This window comes from Sinocyclocheilus anshuiensis, unplaced genomic scaffold, assembly GCF_001515605.1.
Source record: "Sinocyclocheilus anshuiensis isolate Anshui unplaced genomic scaffold, SAMN03320099.WGS_v1.1 scaffold208, whole genome shotgun sequence".
In the NCBI taxonomy this organism is placed as follows: Eukaryota; Metazoa; Chordata; class Actinopteri; order Cypriniformes; family Cyprinidae; genus Sinocyclocheilus; species Sinocyclocheilus anshuiensis.
Genome location: NW_015557186.1, coordinates 28,873 through 34,999, shown reverse-complemented (window position 1 = coordinate 34,999; position 6,127 = coordinate 28,873). Strand labels below are relative to the sequence as shown.

At 40.3% G+C, this 6,127-nt stretch overlaps 1 protein-coding gene across 2 annotated transcripts in view; it reads right to left on the bottom strand.

Moving 5' to 3' along the window:
* The window catches only part of fsip1 (fibrous sheath interacting protein 1), a 30,378-nt gene that overhangs the window by 11,478 nt on the left and 12,773 nt on the right, over positions 1-6,127 (bottom strand). The window lies entirely within an intron of this gene.

Here is a 6,127-nt window from a genome sequence, read left to right as displayed (position 1 = left end):
GTGTGTGTGTGTGTGTGTGTGTGTTTGTGTGTGTGTGTGTGTGTGTGTGTGTGTGTGTGAACGCATCCTGATACAGCCGAACTCTGGGCTGGTTTGGATCTGGAGTCAAATGAGGCAAAAGCCTGAAAGAAGTAGATTCTGAAATCCAAAAGCACAGAAAACTAGAGCGAATCAGAGTTCTGAGCTGCAGGATTCTCCTGTGACTGTGCGACTGCAGACATAAAGCTCAAACATGACATGAACAACACCATCAGCAGAGCGATGCAGGAGCCTTCGATAAAATCATCTGCCAAAGGCATCAATATAAGCTCCAGAACATCCACTGATAAACGTCACACAACACTGAGTTCAAGTGTACTGTGAAATGAAATACACAAATATGAAAACAACATCATCATTTATATTTCTGTCTGACATTTATATCAGTGTGACCTGAGTTTATGAGCATACAAATGTTTGATGAGCCCATAAAAACTGCATGTAAAATAATTAAAAATGAATTACAAGCTGTTGCATTAGATGAAGGATTAGAGGACAGTGGTTGTCATATAGTTGGTTAAATAAATAACATTCAGCTCATTAATGAGGATACGCAGTCACTGATGTCACTTCCTGTTTAGTCTCTTTGACTGACATCGTTTTAAGCTCTCATGAGCTAATGAGCTTGTCTGCATAAGTGTTATTTTAGAATAATTGAGATACTATTAAAGTTTTTTATTAATATTTTGAATTTTTTTTGTTACTTTTGTATTTTCCATTTTTATTTTCATTTAACTTAGTTTTATTTATTTTGCTGTTTTTAATTTTTAATATTTTTTTAATGTATATGGCTTTATAATTTTATTTTTAGATCAATTTTTAATTTAAAAAAGTATTTTAAAAAATTACTAAAAGTTATTTTAGTACATCAAGTTAAATGGAAATGAGAAATGTTGCCCTGGCAACTAACTGAAATTATTTTCCATTTTATTTTTCTTTATTTTTTTTTAGTTACTGTTTATTTCAAACATAAATAAGTAAATAAATACAGTAGCAAAAGTTGCTGTTTTTATGGTTTTAGTTTTAGTGAACTATAATAGCTCTGATCTGAAGGCAGCTGTGGTTCTTCTGCTGTTCTGTCTGTATATGAATGCAGTGAAATGCATCATGGGATCTAAACAAACATGCTGGATTCAGAAGGCTCATTCTCGCACTGGTTTACTGGCCCTGACGAACACTAAATACACGTTTGTTTTTGAAATGACGGACCGTCTAGTGTTCTCACGTGACGTTTGACCACCGTCCATCATAAAGCACAGCGTTATGAACTCGAGTCAGATTCAAAACAGGCACAGTTTTGGGTTTGATAAACTGAACTGAACTTTTTATGACTGAATGTGTTGTTTGACCTCAATATACACACTTATAAATGTTACTATATTTACTGTGGTGAGAGTCCACTGATAGAGGAGAGCAGAGCTGAAATGATTCACATCCTAAACAAAGCATAAATCACCATCACTTTCACTAAAATAACTACAACTGAAATATAGTGTATATGTAAATGTTGACTGATATGTAAATGTTCATTTTCAGAAGTCTTCCTGAAGGCTGTGTAATGCTCGGTCTGGAAACTGGCGTCTCTCTTATGAAAGCAGAGACTGAATGAGACACAGAGTCAGAAGAGCTCTGGACGTTCGGTCAGTGCCACGTGGAAGCAGGAACAGAGCCAGAAGACCAGACCAGAACACAAACACACACCAGATAAGACCAGACCAGAACACACACCAGATCAGACCAGACCAGAACACACACACACACATACCAGACCAGACCTGACCAGAACACACACACACATACCAGACCAGAGCAGACCAGGACACACACACACCAGACCAGACCAGAACACAAACACACACCAGATAATACCAGACCAGAACACACACCAGATCAGACCAGACCAGAACACACACCAGATCAGACCAGACCAGAACACACACCAGACCAGACCAGAACACAGACACACATACCAGACCAGACCTGACCAGAACACACACACACATACCAGACCAGAGCAGACCAGGACACACACACACCAGACCAGACCAGAACACAAACACACACCAGATAATACCAGACCAGAACACACACCAGATCAGACCAGACCAGAACACACACCAGATCAGACCAGACCAGAACACACACCAGACCAGACCAGAACACAGACACACATACCAGACCAGACCTGACCAGAACACACACACACATACCAGACCAGACCAGACCAGACCAGAACACACACACACCAGATAAGACCAGACCAGAACACACACCAGATCAGACCAGACCAGAACACACGCACACACACACCAGACCAGACTAGAACACACACACACACTCACTCACTCTCGCACACGCACACACACACCAGACCAGACTAGAACACACACACACACTCACTCACTCTCGCACACGCACACACACACCAGACCAGACTAGAACACACACACACACTCACTCACTCTCGCACACGCACACACACACCAGACCAGACTAGAACACACACACACACTCACTCACTCTCGCACACGCACACACACACCAGACCAGACTAGAACACACACACACACTCACTCACTCTCGCACACGCACACACACACCAGACCAGACTAGAACACACACACACACTCACTCACTCTCGCACACGCACACACACACCAGACCAGACTAGAACACACACACACACTCACTCACTCTCGCACACGCACACACACACCAGACCAGACTAGAACACACACACACACTCACTCACTCTCGCACACGCACACACACACCAGACCAGACTAGAACACACACACACACTCACTCACTCTCGCACACGCACACACACACCAGACCAGACTAGAACACACACACACACTCACTCACTCTCGCACACGCACACACACACCAGACCAGACTAGAACACACACACACACTCACTCACTCTCGCACACGCACACACACACCAGACCAGACTAGAACACACACACACACTCACTCACTCTCGCACACGCACACACACACCAGACCAGACTAGAACACACACACACACTCACTCACTCTCGCACACGCACACACACACCAGACCAGACTAGAACACACACACACACTCACTCACTCTCGCACACGCACACACACACCAGACCAGACTAGAACACACACACACACTCACTCACTCTCGCACACGCACACACACACCAGACCAGACTAGAACACACACACACACTCACTCACTCTCGCACACGCACACACACACCAGACCAGACTAGAACACACACACACACTCACTCACTCTCGCACACGCACACACACACCAGACCAGACTAGAACACACACACACACTCACTCACTCTCGCACACGCACACACACACCAGACCAGACTAGAACACACACACACACTCACTCACTCTCGCACACGCACACACACACCAGACCAGACTAGAACACACACACACACTCACTCACTCTCGCACACGCACACACACACCAGACCAGACTAGAACACACACACACACTCACTCACTCTCGCACACGCACACACACACCAGACCAGACTAGAACACACACACACACTCACTCACTCTCGCACACGCACACACACACCAGACCAGACTAGAACACACACACACACTCACTCACTCTCGCACACGCACACACACACACACACCAGACTACACCAAGAATAATACACCAGACCAGACCAGGACTAATGTTCAATGAAGTTTGGGTTTGATCACAGCGTAACATGCACACACATTCCTGCAGTATTAGAGAAGAAGCAGCAGATCAGAAGCACATGAATCAATGCTGCACCTTCACTCAAAGAGAGAGAGAAATGCAGCTTCAGCCTATGATTCGTTCTTCAGCTTGTGAGCAGATTATGTTGGGACTCGGTCCAGTCGCTGAACACATGACAACAGAACACAACAACAACGGCAGAACAAAACACGACTCAGCTCCGATCGCAGGCTGAAAGTCACGAGCAGAGCCAAATGTGAGTCAGAAATACCTCCGATAGCAGCTCTACTGAACGCTCCAGCATCTCTGTCCCACATTTCCCAGCTGGGCTCAATCTCTGTCGTTTTCATCGAATAGACACAGTCTGCTGAGAGTCACCACTGCGTCCATCAGATCACACAGAAACACGTCCAGATCTCTGACAGCAGCTCATGAGGAACGACCCTCTCAAAACATCAGGCCATTTCACCAGAAAAACTCCTGGACTTCACACTCTTAAGATCATGTAATTCTACCCAAAAGCGTTTCTCAACACCACTGTGAGTTTTTAGACAAACAGATAAATATGGCAGAAACTGGGATTCGAGTGGAGCAAACGTTCCAACACATTTCTACGAGAATCATTATACATTATAAAGGTATTCATATTCATAATGCATTGTATCTTTTCAGAAATAATTGTAAAAGCATTATAATACGTGAAGGTTTGTTTGTCGTGTGTTTTAATGCATTATACTTTCTAAAGGTGTAACAATGAATAGATTAGTATTATAATGCATTATAACTGTGGTTACAATTATTCATGAGATCATACAATGCATTATAAGGTGCATTTCAAGACATAATTAATGCATTAAAACTACTTTCATAATGCATTATATATAAAAGCTATAAGTAAAGTGTTACTGAATGCACTTCTCAAAGCAATAATAATGATTTAATGATAATATTGTTTATTAAAACATAATTTTGTGAGGAATATCACACCGTATCACAATTATTTTGTCCATGTTTTAATTTAAACAATAAACCTGTTTTTTGGAAAAAAAATTAAAGAATGTGAATTATTCAAATTTCGTTCATTAATTACATCGTTATGCGTTTGATTGCCACTGTCTTTGATAATATAAATTTGTATTAAATCATAAAACACAGATTAACTCAAGAATTCCTGAAAAACCACACATTTTATACAGGGAACTATTATTGTTAAAATTTTCTAAAATAATTAATAAATTGTTAAAGTTTTATTGTTCCAATTGATAAAATCTTCAATGTCTAATGTCTTATTTAAAATAATGATTTTTATTATTAAAATGTAATTAAACCATTAAAACAGAATCTAGAAAAAAATTTAATAAAATGTAAAATATAGAATTTTGGAAAAAATAAAAGGAGTTTAAATAAAGACTGTCAGATCTGGGATTCAGAGCGAGGTCACAAACGAATGGCTTTAATCAGACATCATGACAAACACTAGCTTCTTCAGAGAGTGTTTTCATTCTGGTTGTGTAGCAAAAGTGAAATGAAAGTTCAGAACAGAAAAACACTGCATGATTTTGATTCTGATTCTTTCAGTGATTCTGTGACTGAACCGACACAGCGGCAGACAGAAGAAAACCCAAGCTTCTCTCCTTAAAACTCACATTCACCTATAAATATTCCTGAAGTCACACCGGAGCCGCTCGCGCTGAACCCGATCCAGGACCGGCGTCAATGTTAGGGATGTAACGATTCACTCAACTCACGATTCGATTCGATTCACGGTTTTTTTTTTACAAAATGAGATTTAAGACAAATTATAAATTAAATGTGTCCTTTTATTATTGCTTGGACAAAATGCTGCATGTTTCTTTGTGAAATTGAAATATAAGACTATAATAATATACTAATATAGCACTTGCATATTATTGCCCTTTTGTTGGTTTTGATTGCTTCTATTGTCCTCATTTGTAAGTCGCTTTGGATAAAAGCATCTGCTAAATAACAAAATTTAAATATAATGTAAATGTAAATAACAAAACTAAATTGAAATTTTAAAACAAGCCCCAAATCAAATATATAAGTAACACAAATAAAATAAATCTCTTCATATAAACAAACTAAGCCTTTGTCTGTGCTCTTTCCGTTTAAAATTAGAGGCAACCACTGCATTTTAATCTGATCCAAACAAAGATGCTGCATACATGAACAGTTTTTAATCTAAATTATATTGTATAATTTCGAAATTTGAAGCAAAAACAGAATGGTTTGACTTCAGTTTTGTGAAACTATAAATAAAAATATCTGCATGAAACAGCGGATGAGCTGAATGAGACGCAGATTCACTCTCTGCCAGCAGGTGGCGCTTAAAGCGTTTCCTTGGTT